Source organism: Bos grunniens, chromosome 7, assembly GCF_055505025.1.
Source record: "Bos grunniens cultivar Pamir isolate PY7600 chromosome 7, Bosgru_T2T1.0, whole genome shotgun sequence".
Lineage (NCBI taxonomy): Eukaryota > Metazoa > Chordata > Mammalia > Artiodactyla > Bovidae > Bos > Bos grunniens.
Window position 1 is genome coordinate 109,937,552 of NC_141171.1, and position 20,794 is coordinate 109,958,345.

The following is a 20,794-nucleotide window of genomic DNA, read 5'->3' on the forward strand; positions in this document are numbered from 1 at the left end:
CTGGAGTTTGCCCAAGTTCATGTCCATAGCATCAGTGATGTCATCCAACCATCTTATCCTCTGTCGTCCCCTTCTCCTTCTGCCTTTAGTCTTTCCCAGCATCAGGGTCTTTTTCAATGAGTCAGCTTTCCAAGTCAGGTGGCCAAAGAATTGGAGCTTCAGCTTCAGCATCAGTCCTTCCAAAGAGTATTTAGGGTTGATGTCCTTTAAGATTGACTGGTTTGATCTCCTTGCTTTTCAAGGAACTCTCAAGAGTCTTCTCCAGTACCACAGTTTGAAAGCATCAGTTCTTCAGCACTCTCCCTTCTTTACGGTCCAGCTCTCATATTTGTACATGACTACTGGAAAGACTGTAGCTTTGACTGTATGAACCTTTGTCTGCAAAGTGATTTCTTGGACTTTTAACACACTGTCTAGGTTTGCCATAGCTTTCCTGCCAAGAAGCAATAATTTTCTAATTCCATGGCTGCAGTCACCATCCACAGTGATTTTAGAGCCCAAGAAGAGGAAATCTGTCATTGCTTCCACATTTCCCCCTTCTATTTGCCATGAACTGATGGGATTGGATGCCATGATCATAGTTTATTCAATATTGAGTTTTAAGCCTACTTTTTCACTCTCCTCCTTCACCCTCATCAAGAGGTTCTTTAGTTCCTCTTCGCTTTCTGCCAGTAGAGTGGTATCATCCACATATCTGAGGTTGTTAATATTTCTCCCAGCAATCTTGATTCCAGCTTGTAACTCATCCAGCCCAGCATTTTGCATGATGTGGTCTGCCTATAAATTAAATAAACAGTATGATAATAAACAGCCTTGTCATACTCCTTTCTCAATCCTGAACGAGTCAGTTGTTCCATACAGAGTTCTAACTGTTGATTCTGGACCTGTATTCAGCTTTCTCAGGAGACAGGTAAGGTGGTCTGGTATTCCCATCTCTCTAAGAGTTTTCCACATTTTGTTGTGATCCACACAGTCAAAGGATTTAGCGTAGTCAATTAAACAGAGGTAGATGTTTTGCTGGAATTCCTTTACTTTCTTTATGATCCAGAAAATGGTGGCAATTTGATCTCTGGTTCCTCTACCTTTTATAAACCCAGCTTGAACATCTGGAAGTTCTTGGTTCACATAATGCTGAAACCTAGCTTGGAGAATTTTGAGCATAACCTTACTAGCATGGGAGAGGAGTGCAATTGTCTGGTAGTTTGAACATTCTTTAGTACCACCTTTCTTGGGAACTGGGTTGAGGATTGACTTTTTCCAGTCCTATGGCCACTGCTGAGTTTTCCAAATTTGCTGACAAATTGAGTGCAACACTTCAATAGCATCATCTTTTAAGATTTTAAATAGTTCTGCTGGAATTCCATCACCTCCACTAGCTTTATTGGCAGCAGCGCTTCCTAAGGCCCACTTGACTTCACACTCCAGGATGTCTGGCTCTGAGTGAGAGACTACACCATCTTAGTTATCCAGGTCATTAAGATCTTTTTCATCCAGTTATTCTGTGTATTCTTTTTATCTCTTCTTAATCTCTTTTGCTTCTATTAGGTCTTTACCATTTCTTCCCTTTATTGTGCCCATCTTTGGATGAAATATTCCTTTGATATTTCCATTTTTCTTGAAGAGGTCTCTGTTGTTTTCCTCTATTTCTTTTTACTGTTCATAGAAGAAGACCTTCTTGCCTCTCCTTGCTGTTCTCTGGAACTCTGCATTCCGTTTGGAGTACCTTTCCCTTTCTCCCTTGTTTTTCCCTTCTCTTCTTTCCTTGGTTTCATATCTACCCAAACTTCTGCTATCAACTGTGAGTAGCAGCCATATCTTAATGGTACCTACTGTGAGCCTCATCATTCATCTACATCATCTCTAATGCTTATACAACCATGTGAGGAACTTTCCATATTCCAAATTTTTGGAATGAGTACTTGCATTATCCAAAGTGACAGAACTAAGAAGTGGAGGACCTGTTTTTCAAGCCCAGTCTGTTTGTTTCCAAATTCTATGAACTAAACTTCCTCATGACAATGCTCTTCTGTGATTACCTTCCCTCCAGGACCAACAGCTAAGACAAGGGAAGTGGAGTTAATTCTGGAAGCTGGCCCAGACTCAGGTTCCGGGTGACCACATGGATGGTGCTAAGCAGAGGCCGCCAAGTGCGGAGATGGAGAAGGCCCTGAGTCCCACTTTGCCTGCCTTTGGGTTTAACTAAAGCCCATCCTAACTACAGAAACAGGGGAGCACAGTGTTTCTCTTTTCACTTCATAGGAAGGTTGGGGCAACCTCTCTTTGGCACAAGAGACAGGAATGCTTCAAAATGCAGACCAATTTTATAAAGATTCCTGTTAGCATTTCTAGTTCTCAGATTAGCATTGTCCATAAAGTCCCAGATGGTTCCTGCTTCTGCTACTTAGAAGATAAATTATCTAACCTCTCCAGGCCTCTGTTTCATTGTATGTAAAGTGAAAAAGTACTCCCTATAAAAGCAAAGAATAAAAGCAAAAAAGTCTGTCGGTTGTCTAACAGAGTGCCTGAATCATGAATGGTGGCCCCTGTCTCTCTCAGACATTACAAGGCTGAGATTATTATGTGCTACTTGTAGAAGACTAACAGATATCATAGATAAAGAAAACACCAGTCTCAGAGAACTTAAATATTTAATTTTAGATGAAGCTGACTGCATGCTGGATATGGATTCTGGACCAGAAATAAAAATCTAATTTCCTGCCCAGCAATTGAATGAACATCAAACCCTTATGTTCAGTGCAGTTTTCCCAGAGGAAATTCAAAGCTTGGCTGAGGGGTTTTAGAAGTTAAACTATTTGTTTGTGGCTGTTGGATAAGCAAGTAGAGCAAGAGACCATTCTCCCAGCTGGCTAGTACTCAAAATAAGAAAAACCTGTAGAAATTCTGTAAAACATAGGTGATTAAAAACAAACAAACAAACAAAAAAAAACTATGGCTTTTGTTGAGACTGAGAAGAAAGAAGATTTTACTGTAACTTTTCTTTGCCAGGAAAAAGCAGCAACCATACATATTCACGGTGGTCTGGAACAGAGAGAGCAAACTTGGGGATTTTCATTGTGGAAAGTGCCCAGTTCTTGCAGCTACTACAGCAGCTGCCAAAGGGCTGGATATTGAAAGTATCTGATTTGTTATCCATTCTGATGATCTATTGATGAATGTGTTCATTGAATCTGGTGTACTGGTCAACGTGGGAACCCTTGCAGAGCTATTTCCTTTTTTGATGCTCAGATAACCACGCGGCACAGCCTCCAATGAAAGTACTTCCAGAAGCTCATCAGGGTGCTCTGAACGGCTGGAAGAACATGCCTTGAGCACAAGTGTTCCTGGCTTCAGTGACATTACAAGAGGAAATATGTTTGCATCCAATGATATGGAAAAGAATTATCAGGGCATAAGCACTCTGAATGTAGCAAGATTTTCTTTTTCACAAAGTCCCAATCCAATCCATGATGAGTCATGGGATTAAAGCTAAAACACATAAGTCTGTAGTATAGTTTTGCTGCAAAGAAGGAAACAATTTTAAGTTTTAATTCAAGTGTGAAGTCTGACATTCTATATTTCCTGTCTTCCTGTTCTTACTCAGACCCTCAAAAAAATAAATCTTTACTGACTAATGTGTGATCTAAAAATATTATACTTACTGATACAAATGATGTTAACTGGAAAGATTAAAGCACTCATCTTGAAAAAAAAATTTTTTTGAAAGCAGCTTACAGTTTCCATAGACTCCCCTGGTGGCTCAGATGGTTAAGCGTCTGCCTACAATGCGGGAGACCCAGGTTCAATCCCTGGGTTGGGAAGGTCCTCTGGAGAAGGAAATGGCAACCCACTCCAGTACTCTTGCCTGGATAATCCCTTGGATGGAGGAACCTGGTAGGCTACAGTCCATGGGGTCGCAAAGAGTCAGACATGACTGAGCGACTTCACTTTCTTCCTTTCTACAGTTTCCATGGGGAGAGAATAGAGAGTAACAAGAATAGATGACAAAATGTTTTTTAAGTCACAGATGGAAAAAAATTTTCGTGCAATGGGAATATAAAGGTCTTACTTCCAGTCTGTGACACAGAACTCTGCTAACATGAACTTGCCCCTCCTGAATCCATGATAACGGTCTGGGAGGTGTCCTTCCCTTAGTATGAACTCGCCCTTCCTGAATCCTTAGGAACAAGCTGTGAGGTGTCCTCCCCTCCGTCTAGTTTACTTGACCCCTCTTGTCCTGTTCACTGACCTCAGGATGATCACAGAAAGACGAAACATGTGGAAACAGGCACAACTCAAGAGAATCAACTTTCTTTGCCCTTTCTAGAAAGAAAGGTGTTTTCCAGCGAAAGGTATGTCAGTTTTCCACCCAAACATCTACCTGTGATTTTGCTTGGCCTATCTGTGGTATTTGTCTAACTTTCCTTAAAGAAAAATTGCACATTGCCTCCCAACTAAGGAATACTAAGATCTCTTAGTAAGCAAAATTGAAGCAATGAATGTTGGCTAGACCACTTAGCATACCCGCTAAAATGCACCTTGCTTTTCTCACTTAATATTCAGCCCCTCCCATGTTAGTGCAAACCTCATTATTACAAATGACTTTTTGGTATTCTATTGTATGAATGTCCCACTATTTTTTTTTTAACAACTCACCTGCTGAGGCACATATCTATGTTTTAACTTTCTGAGTTGTGCTAATGTAAGCATCCTTCATTCCTAATTTTATAATTGTAAATTTGTATTTATTTTCTTATGAAGAGTGCCTCTTTCTGAGGCTTGTGTAAGTTTCAAGCCTCACAACACCTAGGATTTATTCTTAAATATTTGACAATATCCATATTTCTACTGCTTTCTAAATTTCTGAGTTAATTTATTTGATATTTTAATTGTTGATACGTCACATTATCCAAAGAAGATATAACGATCATTATTAATAACAGCTAATACATATAATTAAGTACTGGGTATTGTTCTACATGCCTTAGTGTAGAAATAACTTGGTCCTTACAAAGATTCCATGGAATAGATACTGTTATTATCTATATTTTACAAATGAAGGAACTTATATGTGAAATGATTAAGGCATTAAAAAAAAAGGCCAAGGCATAAGGCCAACAATTTAGTGGCATAGTCATTTTCTTCAGTTTTTGTTTCCCTAAAATCCTAAGTATAACTCCTTGTCCAATATAATAGAATATTAAAAATGTGTTGACAGACATATAGAACAGATCTGTGGTTTCCAAGGGGGCAAGGGATGGGTTGGGAGTTTGGAATTAGCAGATGCAAGCTATCATATACAGAACGGATACACAACAAGGTCCTGCTGTATAGCACAGAGAACTATGTTCAATATCCTGTAATAAACCACAATAGGAAACATGAAGTAGAATATATATACATAGAACTGAATCAGTAGAAGTTTAAAAAAATTAATTTTTATTGGAGTATATTTGCTTTACAATGTTGTTAGTTTCTACTGTACAGCAGAATGGATCAGCCATTTGCACATGTATATCTCCATCCTTTGGCATAGTAAATAAAGCAGAAATAGATGTTTTTCTGGAACTCTCTTGCTTTTTCTATGATCCAGCGGATGTTGGCAGTTTGATCTCTGGTTCCTCTGCCTTTTCTAAAACCAGCTTGAACATCTGGAAGTTCACGGTTCACATATTGCTGAAGCCTGGCTTGGAGAATTTTGAGCATTACTTTACCAGTGTGTGAGATGAGTGCAATTGTGCAGTAGTTTGAGCATTCTTTGGCGTTGCCTTTCTTTGGGATTGGAATGAAAACTGACCTTTTCCAGTCCTGTGGCCACTGCTGAGTTTTCCAAATTTGCTGGCATATTGAGTGCAGCACTTTCACAGCATCATCTTTCAGGATTTGGAAGAGCTCAACTAGAATTCCATCACCTCCACTAGCTTTGTTCATAGTGATGCTTCCTAAGGCCCACTTGACTTCACATTCCAGGATGTCTGGCTCTAGGTCAGTGATCACACCATCATGATTATCTGGGTCGTGAAGATCTTTTTTGTACAGTTCTTCTGTGTATTCTTGCCATCTCTTCTCAATATCTTCTTCTTCTGTTAGGTCCATACCATTTCTGTCCTTTATCGAGCTCACCTTTGCATGAAATGTTCCTTTGGTATTTCTAATTTTCTTGAAGAGATTCCTAGTCTTTCCCATTCTGTTGTTTTCCTCCATTTCTTTGCATTGATCGCTGAAGAAGGCTTTCTTATCTCTTCTTGCTATTCTTTGGAACTCTGCATTCAGATGTTTATATCTTTCCTTTTCTCCTTTGCTTTTCACTTCTTTCCTTTCACAGCTATTTGTAAGGCCTCCCCAGACAGCCATTTTGCTTTTTTGCATTTCTTTTCCATGGAGATGGTCTTGATCCCTGTCTCCTGTACAATGTCATGAACCTCATTCCATAGTTCATCATGCATTCTATCTATCAGATCTAGGCCCCGAAATCTATTTCTCACTTCCACTGTATAATCATAAGGTATTTGATTTAGGTCATACCTGAATGGTCTAGTGGTTTTCCCTACTTTCTTCAATTTCAGTCTGAATTTGGCAATAAGGAGTTCATGGTCTGAGCCACAGTCAGCTCCTGGTCTTATTTTTGCTGACTGTATAGAGCTTCTCCATCTTTGGCTGCAAAGAATATAATCAATCTGATTTTGGTGTTGACCATCTGGTGATGTCCATGTATAGAGTCTTCTCTTGTGTTGTTGGAAGAGGGTGTTTGTTATGACCAGTGCATTTTCTTGGCAAAATTCTATTAGTCTTTGCCCTGCTTCATTCCATATTCCAAGGCCAAATTTGCCTGTTACGGTTTTTCCTGTGGTCATATATGGATGTGAGAGTTGGACTGTGAAGAAGGCTGAGTGCCAAAGAATTGATGCTTTTGAACTGTGGTGTTGGAGAAGACTCTTGAGAGTCCCTTGGACTGCAAGGAGATCCAACCAGTCCATTCTGAAGGAGATCAGCCCTGGGATTTCTTTGGAAGGAATGATGCTAAAGCTGAAACTTCAGTACTCTGGCCACCTCATGCGAAGACTTGACTCATTGGAAAAGACTCTGATGCTGGGAGGGATTGGGGGCAGGAGAAGAAGGGGATGACAGAGGATGAGATGGCTGGATGGCATCACTGACTTGATGGACATGAGTCTGAGTGAACTGCAGGAGTTGGTGATGGACAGGGAGGCCTGGTGTGCTGCGATTCATGGGATCACAAAGAGTCGGACGTGACTGAGCGACTGATCTGATCTGATCTCCACCCTTTCAGACTTCCTTCCCATCAGGTCACCACAGTGTGCTGAGCAGCGTTCCCTGGACTATATAGTACACTATCACCAGTTATCTACGTAATACACAGTGTTAAAAGTGTATATGTGTCACATATAAAAGAAATTGACACAATACTGTAAATCAACTATACCTGAAAAAACTAGGGTTAGGGTCTTTCAAGTAGCGTCACGGTATCAGTCAGGGGCTCCGGTCTCATGATGCCTATCTCTCTTCTCTTCTGTGGCCCCCAAACCAAGAAACAAGAATACTTAGAATTGTGACTATCATAGACATCAGAAAGTAGGCAAGTCCATGAGCTTTCCATTGGGCTTTATAGTAATTTGGAGGCAACTATCCCCAAACCTCAGAGGTTGTTGTAGTTAGGTTGGACTGCGATAACAACGTATCATAGAATGGGTAGTGTAAACAAGGACAGGGTTCAGGAGGCTGGAGGTCTGCGAACAGGCTGCCCGCATGGCTGGGCTGTAGTCAGAGCTCTCTGTCCAGGGCCCCCTTCTTGGTGTGCGGACAGGCACCTTCGTGTTGGGACTCACACTTAAACCACACCCCAGTTCTTAATCAGATTGCTTATATTCAGATAAAAGTAGAATTGGTAAATTAGTAAATTGGGGATTGGGCAAAATTATCATAGAATTAAACATCTTCTCCCCCATTCCACTCATTTTCTTTATTGTCTCTAAGCCACCATGAGTAAATTCTGGGATTCAGTGATGGACAGGGAGGCCTGGCGTGCTGTGGTCCATGGGGTCGCCGAGAGTCGGACACGGCTGAGCGACTGAACTGAGCTGAACTGAAGCCACCATGGTTTTACATTTGTTAAGGAGGAAAAACAATATTTCCTTTTCAACATAATTATGAAAATAAAATGAGAAATATGGTAATGTTATTTTATTTACTTTACTGTGTTTACAAAGCATTGTGGAATGCTTTGCAGTTAACAAGGTATCTTTATACCCATTTTCTCATTTTATGTTCATAATTATGTTGAAAATAAAATGAGAGAGAGTTCCAGAAAAACATCTATTTCTGCTTTATTAACTATACCAAAGCCTTTGACTGTGTGGATCACAATAAACTGGAAAATTCTGAAAGAGTTGGGAATACCAGACCACCTGATCTGCCTCTTGAGAAATTTGTATGCAGGTCAGGAAGCAACAGTTAGAACTGGACATGGAACAACAGACTGGTTCCAAATAGGAAAAGGAGTTCATCAAGGCTCTATATTGTCACCCTGTTTATTTAACTTATACGCAGAGTACATCATGAGAAACACTGGACTGGAAGAAACACAAACTGGAATCAAGATTGCCAGGAGAAATATCAATAACCTCAGATATGCAGATGACACCACCCTTATGGCAGAAAGTGAAGAGGAACTCAAAAGCCTCTTGATGAAAGTGAAAGTGGAGAGTGAAAAAGTTGGCTTAAAGTTCAACATTCAGAAAACGAAGATCATGGCATCTGGTCCCATCACTTCATGGGAAATAGATGGGGAAACAGTGGAAACAGTGTCAGACTTTATTTTTCTGGGCTCCAAAATCACTGCAGATGGTGACTGCTGCCATGAAATTAAAAGACGCTTACTCCTTGGAAGGAAAGTTATGACCAAGCTAGATAGCATATTCAAAAGCAGAGACATTACTTTGCTAACAAAGGTTCGTCTAGTCAAGGCTATGGTTTTTCCTGTGGTCATGTATGGATGTGAGAGGTGGACTGTGAAGAATGCTGAGTGCTGAAGAATTGATGCTTTTGAACTGCGATGTTGGAGAAGACTCTTGAGAGCCCCTTGGACTGCAAGGAGATTCAACCAGTCCATTCTGAAGGCGATCAGCCCTGGGATTTCTTTGGAAGGAATGATGCTAAAGCTGAAACTCCAGTACTTTGGCCACCTCATGCGAAGACTTGACTCATTGGAAAAGACTCTGATGCTGGGAGGGATTGGGGGCAAGAGGAGAAGGGGATGACAGAGGATGAGATGGCTGGATGTCATCACTGACTCGATGGACATGAATCTGAGTGAACTCCGGGAGTTGGTGATGGACAGGTGTGGGGAGCGAGCTCCGCCCCTGGCAAAGGTCATGGGGAAGGAGGCTTGGCATACGCAAAGGCGGGATCAAGCCTCAGGAGTCTCCCTGGAAATTCTCGAGCAATCTACCCCCAAAACCAGAGTCTGCCTACTTTCTGCTTTGTGCTTTCACCTACACCTCTGACTTTACGGGGGGCTGTCCCCCACCACCTCTTTCGGAGAAGGAGTTAACTTAGAGCTCCAGTTAATAATAATTCCTGGGTGTGACAAGAGTGTTTTAACCTACAAACTCCTCTGAAGGAGGCCTGGCGTACTGTGATTCATGGGGTCACAAAGAGTCGGACACGACTTAGCAACTGATCTGATCTGATCTGATATTGTATATGGAGATTATCATACTAAGTGAAGTAAGTCAGACAGAGAAAGGCCAGTATCATATGATATTGCTTATATCTGGAATCTTAAAAAAATGGTACAAATGAACTTATTTGAAACAGACTCACAGACGTAGAGAAAGAACTAATGATGACCAGAGGGGAAGTAGGGTAAGAGATTGGGAGTTTGGAATTGATGTACATGTTGCTATATTTAAAACAGATAGCCAACAATCATCTACCATGTAGCACAGGGAAGTCTGCTCAATATTCTGTAATAACCTAAATGGGAAAATAATTTGAAAAGAATAGATACATGTATACATATAACTTAATTAGTTTGCTGTACATCCAAAACTAATACAGCATTGTTAGTTAACTACACACCAATATAAAATAAAAATTAAAAAAGGCAAAAATGCATTCAAGGTTACCAAATATTTTGAGACTTTCCTAAGCAAACCGCATTTTCTGTATGCACCGTACATGTGTAACTGTCTCACCAATATTTACATAGAAAGGATTCCTGATGTTGGACACATGTTTATCTTGGAAAGTTTGTGCCCAAGAAAGATTGGCACAGAACACATGTGGAACTACTGTGGCTTCTACATAATGTCAGCCAAATCTGGGGATTAATCACAGCAAGAAATGTGAATCTTACAAGAAACATTTAAGAAGACAGTAAGGAAAACAAAAATCTGCTACCTCTGTACACATATACTGTGCCAATGCCAAATTGTTGGTTTTTCCATTGTAATTATGAAAGACGGAACCACTGGGGAGGACTGGGTCAAGGGTATATTAGAAACACCTTTGAACCTATAATTATTTCAAAATAAAAGAGTAAAATAAATTCTACTACCTCAAAAGGAAAGAAGCTGGATCAGAAAGAACAAGAATTGGGAAACAAACTATTGATATCAGCTTATGTAAAAGTAGAGACAAGGAGCTGACTCACATTCTGGCTGTTACCTCCTGATGGGACTTGGCTTCCAGTGGGGCAAAATTGGGCCACCTCTCAGGTGCTAAGAGGTGATGCCAGCTGTGGTTCACGAGCTCCACTCATGCAGCGGTTTCCCAGGGGACACTCCCAAAGAAAAGTCATTGCTCTTTGCCCTTTTCCCTCCTTCCATATGGAATGTGGGAAAATGCTATGTAGCAACTATTCTGAAGTCTTGAGGTAAAAAGCATGTAGGCAAAAGCAACAAATAAGGATAGAATTAGAAAGACAGAAAAAGCCTGGGCCCTTCACAGCACTGCAGACTTCCTGGCAGTCTTGGACATTTTACTATTTGATGAAAGCAAATGCTTAAGTGGTTAATTTATTTTTGAACTTTAAGCTCAAATTAAATCCTGATTTTATATATATATATATATAAATAATATATATATATATAAAACGTATAATATATATATTAGAATAAAATCACAAAGGAAGATGTAGATATGTGTGTAAAATGGACTGGAGAGATGACCAGCAAACTTGGAAGTGTAGTTACCAGTTAGGAAAGAAGCTGGGCATGAGAGGGAAAGTCTCCACTGTGTTCAGTATATGTTGGACACTATTCTAATCTTTATTTGAATCTTCTACAATGAATGTATTTATAATTTTAAATCAAGAAATGAACACGTTCATGTGTGTGTGACAGCGCATTCTGCTTTTCCAGTTATCGCAGGGAAAACAGGTGAATGACTTTGGAAACTCAGGGTATGATCTTCGTATGATTTTAAAGGTGAGCACTCAAGCCAAAAATAATATCTTACTTTTCCTTACCCTCAAACCTTCACTGCTGGAAACTCCACCAAGCAAGCATGCTCTCTCACTGAGCCGGCTGATGAGACCCAGCCACCCCGGTTTCTGCGGCTGCACCCAGGGCCACCCAGAAATGACTGCAGCATCTGGGATCAGTCACACACTGGTCTCCTCTCCAATGCTTCTATTGGGAATAAACAGGTGTAAGTCATTATCAGAAACAGCTTTCAAGGGAAAAGCCCGGCTAAATCACACGTGTGACGAATTCTTTACAGATAAGAGTGCTGAGTTGTAGAGCCAAGCTGGCAGCCTGGGATCTGACTTGGAAAGTCAGAGAGTGTTAAGCGTCCTTGCAATCCATGGGTAGGTTGCTGCAGCCCTGGGTGAAGCCGCTGACTCTACAGGCTAACAGCATGGTCAGCTCTAGCTTTAAAAGAAAATGCTCTCCTCCAAAATCAATCTCAAGCATTCAATAAACCAATAGACACAAGCTGAATACCTATGATGGCCCAAGCACTGGACTAGACTTTGTGTTAAGAGCATGGGGTGAAGAGGTGGGGAAATTAGTGTAATAACCCTCAAGACACATTTCTCCATAGGTCTCTCTAAGCCATGAAAGTGAAAAGTGAAAGTGTTGGTCGCTCAGTTGTGTCTGACTCTCTGCAACCCCATGGACTGCAGCCCACTAGGCTTCCCTGTCCATCACCAACTCCCGGAGTTTACTCAAACTCATGTCCATTGAGTTGGTGATGCCATATAAGGAAGAATAGAAAAGTACTCAGAACTTTGGGGCCAGATCCTGGAAGGAATTAAATGCCCTGAAGAATGCCTTTTACACAGAGAGCAATGGTGAGGTCTCCAGGAGATTTTTAAACCAGAAAGAAACTGAACTGTGAAGTGACTGTTGGGTGCAGGGTCAGGAAGAAGAAGAAGCTGAGGCAAAGGGACTAATCAGGAGGTGACAGCAGTTCAGGGAAAATACTCAGGGCCTGTGTGAGGGTAGAAAGTGAAGGGACAGGGAAAAGGACTGTTATGGGACATTTGTGTAAGTAAGTATAGGCAGGCCAATGATTTGGATCTCTTTCACTTGTTCCTTGGAAGAAAAGCTATGGCCAACCTAGACAGAGTATAAAAAAGCAGAGGCATTACTTTGCCAACAAAGGTCTGTCTAGTCAAGGCTATGGCTTTTCCAGGAGTCATGTATAGATGTGAGAGTTGGACCATAAAGAAAGCTGAGCACCAAAGAATTGATGCTTTTGAACTGTGGTGTTGGAGAAGACTCTTGAGAGTCCCTTGGACTGCAAGGAGATCCACCCATCCATCCTAAAGGAGATCAGTCCTGGGTGTTCATTGGAAGGACTGATGTTGAAGCTGAAACTCCAATATTTTGGCCACCTGATGCGAAGAGCTGACATCTTTGGAAAACACCCTGATGCTGGGAAAGATTGAAGGCAGGAGGAGAAGGGGATGACAGAGGATGAGATGGTTGGATGGCATCACCGACTCAATGGACATGAGTTTGAGCAAACTCCAGGAGTTGGTGATGGACAGGGAGGCTTGGTGTGCTGTGGTTCATGGAGTCGCAGAGAGTTGGACATGACTGAGCAACTAAACTGAACTGAACTGAATTAACTATTTAGTATTTCTATTTACAAGTGGTACAGACACACATCACATTTTTAATAGACTATTTTTTAGAACACTTGGAATTACAGAAAAATTACTATTTTGAATATGGTACAGAGAGATTGCATATAGCCTGCCTCAGTTTCCCCTACTAACATCTAACATTAGTATGGTACATTTGTTACAATTAGTAAACCAATGTTTACATATAACTATTAATAGAAGTCCATATACACTGCATAGTTCCTTAGTTTTTATCTAAGGTCCTTTTTTTGTTCTAGGGTCCAGGATACTGCATTACATTTAGTCACCATATCTTCTTAAGCTGTGACATTTCTCAGACTTATTTTTAAAGACCTTGACAAACGTGAGGGGTACTGGTCTCATATTTTGCAGGATGTCCCTCAACTAGAGTTTGGCTGATGCTTTTCTCATGATTAGGCTGGATTTGGGTCATGATTAGAAGGAAGGTCATGGAGGTAAAATCCCATTTCTCATCACATCAAGGGCACCTGCTGTCAACCTGACTTGTCGCCGATGCTGTTAACTTTGACCACCTGGCTGAGAAAGCTGTTTGTCAGATTTCTCCACTGCACATTTAACTTGTTCTCACCCTTTTTGTGATCTTCTCTTTAAGAGGAAATCACTATGTAAACACAAACATTGGCAAGAAAAGAAACTTTCTCCAGTTCAGCTCTAATGGCCACTTAGATACCTCTTTCAGCCACACAAGTCCAGAAGTCATTTAAGTCTACACAACTCAGAAGTCACTTTAGCAAGCACCTGCTATGACGTGTGCTGGCTCTTGGGGGGTCTCACTCCTAACCAGGCTATGGTCAGTTTCAGCCACAAGCCGTGTTCTCCCCAAGGTCAGCAGACACAGACACCTTCCCTCTGGAACTGCCCGCCTTTTCAGCCATCCTTCAGTCCCAGTAGCAATGGAAGGCCCTTGGAGATGGACTCCTCAAGTCACCTGGCCATGGGACCCAAGCGAAGCCCGAATCCTTCCCAGCAGCCCGCCCCACCCCCCGGACACCCCACCTCTGATGTTACACCCCAGAAAACTGCCGTCTTTCCAGCCCCAGGTCCACGTCGCAGCTGGAGAGTGTGATCAAACCCCCACTGCTGCCCTGCCCTGTGACAACCCTATTTTTAGGCCACAGCTGAATCAAGAGAGAAGAGATTCAAATTCCTCTCCCCCATATCCTGGGGATATGGTAGGGTTTCTTTTTCCTTGGCACACTTGAAGCAAATTGGGCCCACATCCATTTTTGCCTTGACGATCATCCAAAATATAAACTCCACTCAAGTTACAGTGAAACTTTCTGTTTTAGTTTCAAGGTGCCAATTCATGTAGGTGTATGTCATGGATCAAATGCAGGGTGAGACAAATCCCCACATGCAAAGTTTACAAAGGAAATGTGTCAGAACCATTGCATAACTCCAGGAGCCCACGGCCAGTTTGAGGCTATCAGCAGGCTTGAGCATGGGGAGAGGGGAAGGTGGGCCAGGGGATATCTTTAGAGACAGCTGCCTTCCTGTTGAGTCCCACCCCTCTACCCCACTCCCACCTGGAGCTTTGTGATGCGGACTTTCCTGGGGTCACATGGAGAGTTTTGAAATATGTTCTACATAGTGGAGGGATGCAGCATACACGAGCTTGACTCTTGGAAGAGAAAACTAAAAAGTGCTTCAGCAACAAAACAAAAATAGTGCAGGAGTTTGACCTGTTCTCACAGAGCCTGCAAATGGCTATGGTGGCCAAAGATGATCACAATTATTATTTTTTTTTAACAGTCCTCCCATGGAGAGACAGAGATAGTTATATGCCTTCCCTTTGAATTCTGGTAAGCTCTGTGACCATTTTGGGACACAGCAGGAATAATTCAGTGCCAATTTCTGGTCCATTTTATCTCTTCTAGAACATTCCTTGGAAGCCCTGCCTGTAATAAATTGTCCACCCTGAGACCACCAGCCTAGAGAAGCCCTGGGCAAACACTCTGGATAACAGCCAACTTCCCAGTCAAAGCACCCAACATTTAAGTCTTAGACACAAGACCTGCCCATCCTCCAGTTGCAATGAGTGACTTCCACCAATGCCAAATAGAACAGAAGCACCCAGTGAGCTACTCCTAAAGCCCTCCTGCAAGAAAAGAAAAAGTAAATTATAAGCAAAGAGTTGCTGCTTTAAGCCATTAGATCTGGGATAAATAGTTATGCAGCAGTAGGTAACCAGAGCAGTGGCAAAGGACTGTCTCTGGTGGGTAATTCGGAGGGCTCCCAGAAGAGAGCTGCAGCGCAGTGCAAAGATCAGGGTTTGAGACATGCCCAGAGCTTAGCCCTGTCCAGGGGCCTTTCTAGAGATGCTGGTGGACCATCAGGAAGTGAGAGGTGAACCAGACAACTCAGGGCTATGGAAGAGGTTGAAAACGCCCACCCAGAGCAGAGATTTGCCTGTCTCAGTCAAGGACACTGGGATGGGTTTAGCAGTGGATTATGAAACAACCATGAAAGCATTCCACGGAGGAAGCTCTGGCTTCTAGACAGGAGAATGCGGCAGAAACAAAACAGAAAAACTCAATGGCCCAAAGCGTGCAAAGAGAGTGATTTGCTAATACATCTGTTATGGTGTTCTTGACGGACCAGAACCTGGGGACAGGAGTCAATGAAAAGAAGGTGAAGAAAAGAAGGGTGTGGGAGACCCAAGTTTCTAGTGGCACTAGGGTGCTTTATTCATGGCAGTGTGTGCTTATATATTGTAATACAAGGAAGCTTTAGGCAAAAAATAGTAAAGTGAAAAACACCATAACCAGATGCATAACAATAGTAACTAAGGGAATAACAATAGTCATGGGGCCAGAAGACAATCCATGTATTGGAAATAGGAACAAGACTACGTAGTTTTACAGAAAAGTAAAAGGTTACTGAAAGGAATCTAAGTATTTGTTCTGCCTCATGACCTCAGTCCTGAGAACTGCGTGCAGCTCTGTTAGTTCCTGTTTTCCAGGAACTGATAAGGAACCGAGGGCCCTTGAGAACCAGGAAACAACATATAGGCTTCCTTAAAATTAAACGTTCCCTGACAATCCCCCCCTTTTTTATTATTTTTGTGAAAAAGGCCCTGACCAATTGAATTTGTTTAGTGGGAACAATTTATGTTGAAAGGCATCCTTATGCAACAAATATAATTACCAGGACAATTACCAATGTTACAGCATCAGACCCAATACTATGAGTAATACTTTGGAACCATCTTTGAGGATCTAGCCCAGATAATTGATCAGCTAGCTATTCAGCTAAAATTTCCAAATTATTGGAAGAGGGAAGACTTTTAGAGAACGTTTCAAAGATGTTCTTTTGCAATAATTGTACATTTAGGGAAGCATTATCATGTATGTCTTGCAAGTGAAATTTAATTTGTTCCCAGTTGTAAGCACTATAGTTGAACTGAACAGGAGTGATACAAAATTGTGTAGAATTCAAATCACATTTTAGTATTACTTGTTTTTGTAAATCTATTAATGGATCTCTGACTCATTGGATGGCTGTTTTTAGTTCTTGTATTTCATCTTAAATTTCCTTATCTGAGCCTGAGTGGCCCACATAATATGAGCATCTTTGGTCCAATTTTGAATAAAGTTTTGTGTTTGAATTTAGGTTTGTAAAGTGATGTCTGCAACAACCGCAGTAATACAAATTGCTATTAATCCCAAAATGCCAAGACTTAACCATCAAATGAATTGTTTAGATCGCCAGAATAATTTAGTGAGTAGCTGGGAGGCAAGTCCTGCCATGGGACCCTCTTTCCAGGGATTCATTTTTCAAAGAAACAGAGGAATTAAGACAAGTATACATTTTGTAATCTATACAAGTCACAAAGCTTAGAGTCTTATTAAATTGTAAGTTCTCTATAGCTATAACAAAAGGAAGAGGAACACAAGCTTGTATAAAATATGAGTGATTATAATGAAAGGAGTAGTTACTATGAGTTGAGTAGCAAGCCCAGCAGAGCTGTACCAGCCGAAGTCATGCCCGTCAGGGACCAGCTGTTGAAGCGCTCCTGGCCCTTTTGGCTCTCGGTGGTTGTATTGTTTTCACAGAGTTTCACAGAAGTGTCCCAGCCGCCGTTCTCCTGGATCCAAGACTCTAGGTGGTCATTTAGGTAGGTGGCCATCCAAGTTGTGCTTTGACTCACCAATACTTGTGTCTCCTTGTCTATGCTTTCCATGCATAGTGCCCCACTGAAGGAAAAAAAGGCCACAATGCGACCCCAGTTCACCCCGTCCTGGAGGAGTTCATACATCATCTGTTCAAAGCTCTGATATGCTGTCCCTGGGGTGATGTGGAGCTGGGACGTCTGGTCGCTGAATGCCTGTTGCTACCTCAGTTCAAACTCATTGCCTGCCTCCCTCAGGGCTTGCTTTTCTGTTGTCACGGGGATCACTTTCCAGGCGTCCAAGCTTCTGCTGTGGCCAGTGGCTCCATTCACCACAGGGCTATCCTCCAGGTGCCAAGATGGGTTGTCATTGATGGCATTGGGGTTTCCATATCTGATTTTGTCCCTTCCGAGGCCTCAGTTCTGTTCTCTTCCACATCATTAAATCGACTCCAGCTGTATCCTTTCTGGGAAAGCTTGTAAGAGAGAAAGTCAACCACCAGCCGTCGGTTGCTCTGAGACATTTTCATAATAAAGATGGGTTTCACCAGTCTATTGTCTAAAATACCTGTAGTAAAAAAGGGGGTTATGTATATAGGTCCAATAAATATGATTAATTAATTCAGCTTGAGTGGGGGAAGCAAAGCAAGCATAGCAACAAAAATATTTCTGGAGGCATTCCCTGTTGAGAAACCAGATTTTTAGCTTGATTGGTAAGGGTTTTTGTTTATCCCTAGGTAAGGAGATGATAAGGTCGATGACATTGAGGGTGGTGTTTCTTGCAGGTTTTTTAGAGTCGCATGGCTTGTATTGGAGTTTTTTTCTTCCCAGGAATTTAGCCATTTTTTCCCTCTATTTTGAACACCAGATGCTCCCCTGGGGCAGATCTTTCAAAGAGAAAGCCAACTGATTTCGTTGGATCTATCTGGAGAAATATAAGCATACCCCTTTCCCTGTAAGATAAATTTCCTAAATTTCTATTGTTTAGTTAGCCCATCTTGATACCAACCAGGCAGAGGAAGAGAAGTGTCTTTCAATTCTAAGAAATGTTTTTCTGCTTATGTCAAGATACCTCCTTGTGATAAGTTTTAAAAAATTTAAAACAAATAAAGCTATATTAACAATAGTTATAGGATTAAAGAATATCTTGCGTTTGGAATCTAGTGAAGTCTGCTCTGGATAGAGAAGATAGAATTGTTCCTGTTTATTCCTCCTTTTTTAATGTTTTTATTTGTAGTTTCAGTGTGTGAAATGGGGGAGGTGTTGTCCCTAATAATAGATTGTAATTCAAGAAAAAGTTGTTGAATACTAGATTGATTAGAATTTATGGTAGAAGTTTTTATATTTTTTAAATACAAAAACTGAATATGAGGAGTCAGAAATTATATTGATAGGATAAGGATGTAGGTGAATAACCTGAATAAGAGCATATAATTTATTTTGTTGAGTAGAATGAAATTTAGTATAAAAGACTTTATATTTTTTGAGAGACCAAAATGCGGCTTTGGTGTTTTTAGTCGCATCTATATAGAAAACATCAGCTTGAGGTATAGGTTGTGATGCAACAATGTGAGAGATAATAAATGTAATATTTTTGAAGAAATTTCAAAGTTTATTAGAGGGATAATGAAATGAAATTTTTAAAAAATAGTCTGAGAAGGCTATTTGGAAATTGGTAGAAGTTTGTAATGTATTTTTAAATTCAGCTTTATTAATAGGCAATATAATTTGGTGAAGATAGGAGCCAATTAAAGTCTTAGTTATATATTTTTTGTTGATAATTATTAGAGCGATCAAATCAAGATAGGGCATAAGTGACTTTGTCTCTTCAAAATGGGTATGCTGCTGCTGCTAAGTTGCTTCAGTCGTATCCGACTCTGTGCGACCCCATAGATGGCAGCCCACTAGGCTCCTCTGTCCCTGGGATTCTCCAGGCAAGAATACTGGAGTGGGTTGCCATTTCCTTCTCCAATGCATGAAAGTGAAAAGTGAAAGTGCAGTCGCTCAGTCATGCCCGACTCTTAGTGACCCCATGGACTGGAGCCTACCAGACTCCTTCATCCATGGGATTTTCCAGGCAAGAGTACTGGAGTGGGGTGCCATTGCTTTCTCCCAAAATGGGTATATATCCGTTTTATTGGGTGTTCTTGTTGGGCAAGAAGTCTTGTGGGAGAATGGAGAGAGAGGAGTATAAACAACTCTAAAGGTAATTCAAGTCTAATATGAATAAGAAATTGTTTTTGTATAATTTATTTTGTATTAAACAGAGTTTGTGTGTGTGTGTGTGTGTGTGTGTCTTGTGAAAGTGAATGAGGGCTATTTAAATCAGGATCTCCTTTTAAAGTATTTGGTGGCTCAGATGGTAAAGTGTCTGCATGAAATGCGGTAGACTCAAGTTTGATCCCTAGGTCGGGAAGATCCCTTGGAGAAGGAAATGGCAACCCACTCCAGTACTCTTGCCTGGAAAATCCCATGGACCGAGGAGGCTTGTAGGCTACAGTTCATGGAGTTGCGAAGAGTTGGTCACGACTGAACGACTGCACTTTTAAAGAGGGTCTAGTCCAGTTTATATTGTCTAAAAGGTTTTGAAAATCATTCAAGGTTGATAATTTGTCAACATGAATCTGTGTTAGTTGGGGAGTAATATGTTGTCTATTAACAATATATCTTAAGTAATGGTAAGGTCTAGAGGTTTGAATCTTTTTAGGGGCAATTATTAATCTAGAATCTTTTAAGCATTGTTGAGCTATGTCAAACATTTGTTGAGTTTTTAAAACAGATGGAGCCAAAAAAAAATATGGTGAAGTCACTCAGTCACGTCTGACTCTTTGTGACCCCGTGGACTGTAGCCTACCAGGCTTCTCCATCCATGTGATTCTCCAGGCAAGAATACTGGAGTGGGTTACCATTTCCTTCTCCAGGGGATCTTCCCGACCCAGGGATCAAACCCGGGTCTCCTGCATTGGAGGCAGACGCTTTAATCTCTGAGCCACCATCATCTATATAATGAATAACAAGAAAGTCAGGAAATTGTTTTTTCACAGGTTCAAAAGCTTTGGCTACATAATATTGACATATGGTAGAAGAATTCACCAGTTTTTAAGGCAATACAGTCTATTGATATCATTTATGGGGCCCAACATGATTAGGAAAAGGAAGAGAGAAGGCAAATCTTTCTTGGTCTAGAGGGTGTAAAGGTATAGTAAAAAAGCAACTCTGTACATTTATAATAACACTACGTCAGTTTTGAGGAATAAAGGTAGGTGATGGAATTTTTGGCGGCAATGTACCCATAGGTTTTATAGATGCATTAACTTTTTGAAGGTCTGTTAAAAGATGTCACTTGTCAGTTTTTTTTATTACAAAAATAGGAGAATTTCAAGGAGAACAAGATTTTTTAATATGTTTTAATTTTAAATGTGTATCAATAAGCTTCTTAGTAGCTTTTAGTTTCTCTTTTTTAAGGGGCCATTGTTTTGTCTAAATAGGCTTGTCACCTTTTCAAGTTATTTTAATAATTGTATTGTTTGTTAAGTGAGCAGTAG

At 41.0% G+C, this 20,794-nt stretch overlaps 2 pseudogenes across 1 annotated transcript; one reads left to right on the forward strand and one right to left on the reverse strand.

The window, feature by feature from the left end:
• Positions 1-2,119: 2,119 nt before the first annotated feature.
• On the forward strand, positions 2,120-3,484 carry LOC147370107 (putative ATP-dependent RNA helicase DDX4 pseudogene; annotated as a pseudogene).
• Positions 3,485-16,484: 13,000 nt separating this feature from the next.
• Positions 16,485-17,801, reverse strand: LOC147370108 (bcl-2-like protein 1 pseudogene; annotated as a pseudogene). The gene has a single exon (XR_015168449.1). The product of XR_015168449.1 is annotated as a bcl-2-like protein 1 pseudogene (transcript).
• Between the last annotated feature and the right edge of the window lie 2,993 nt (positions 17,802-20,794).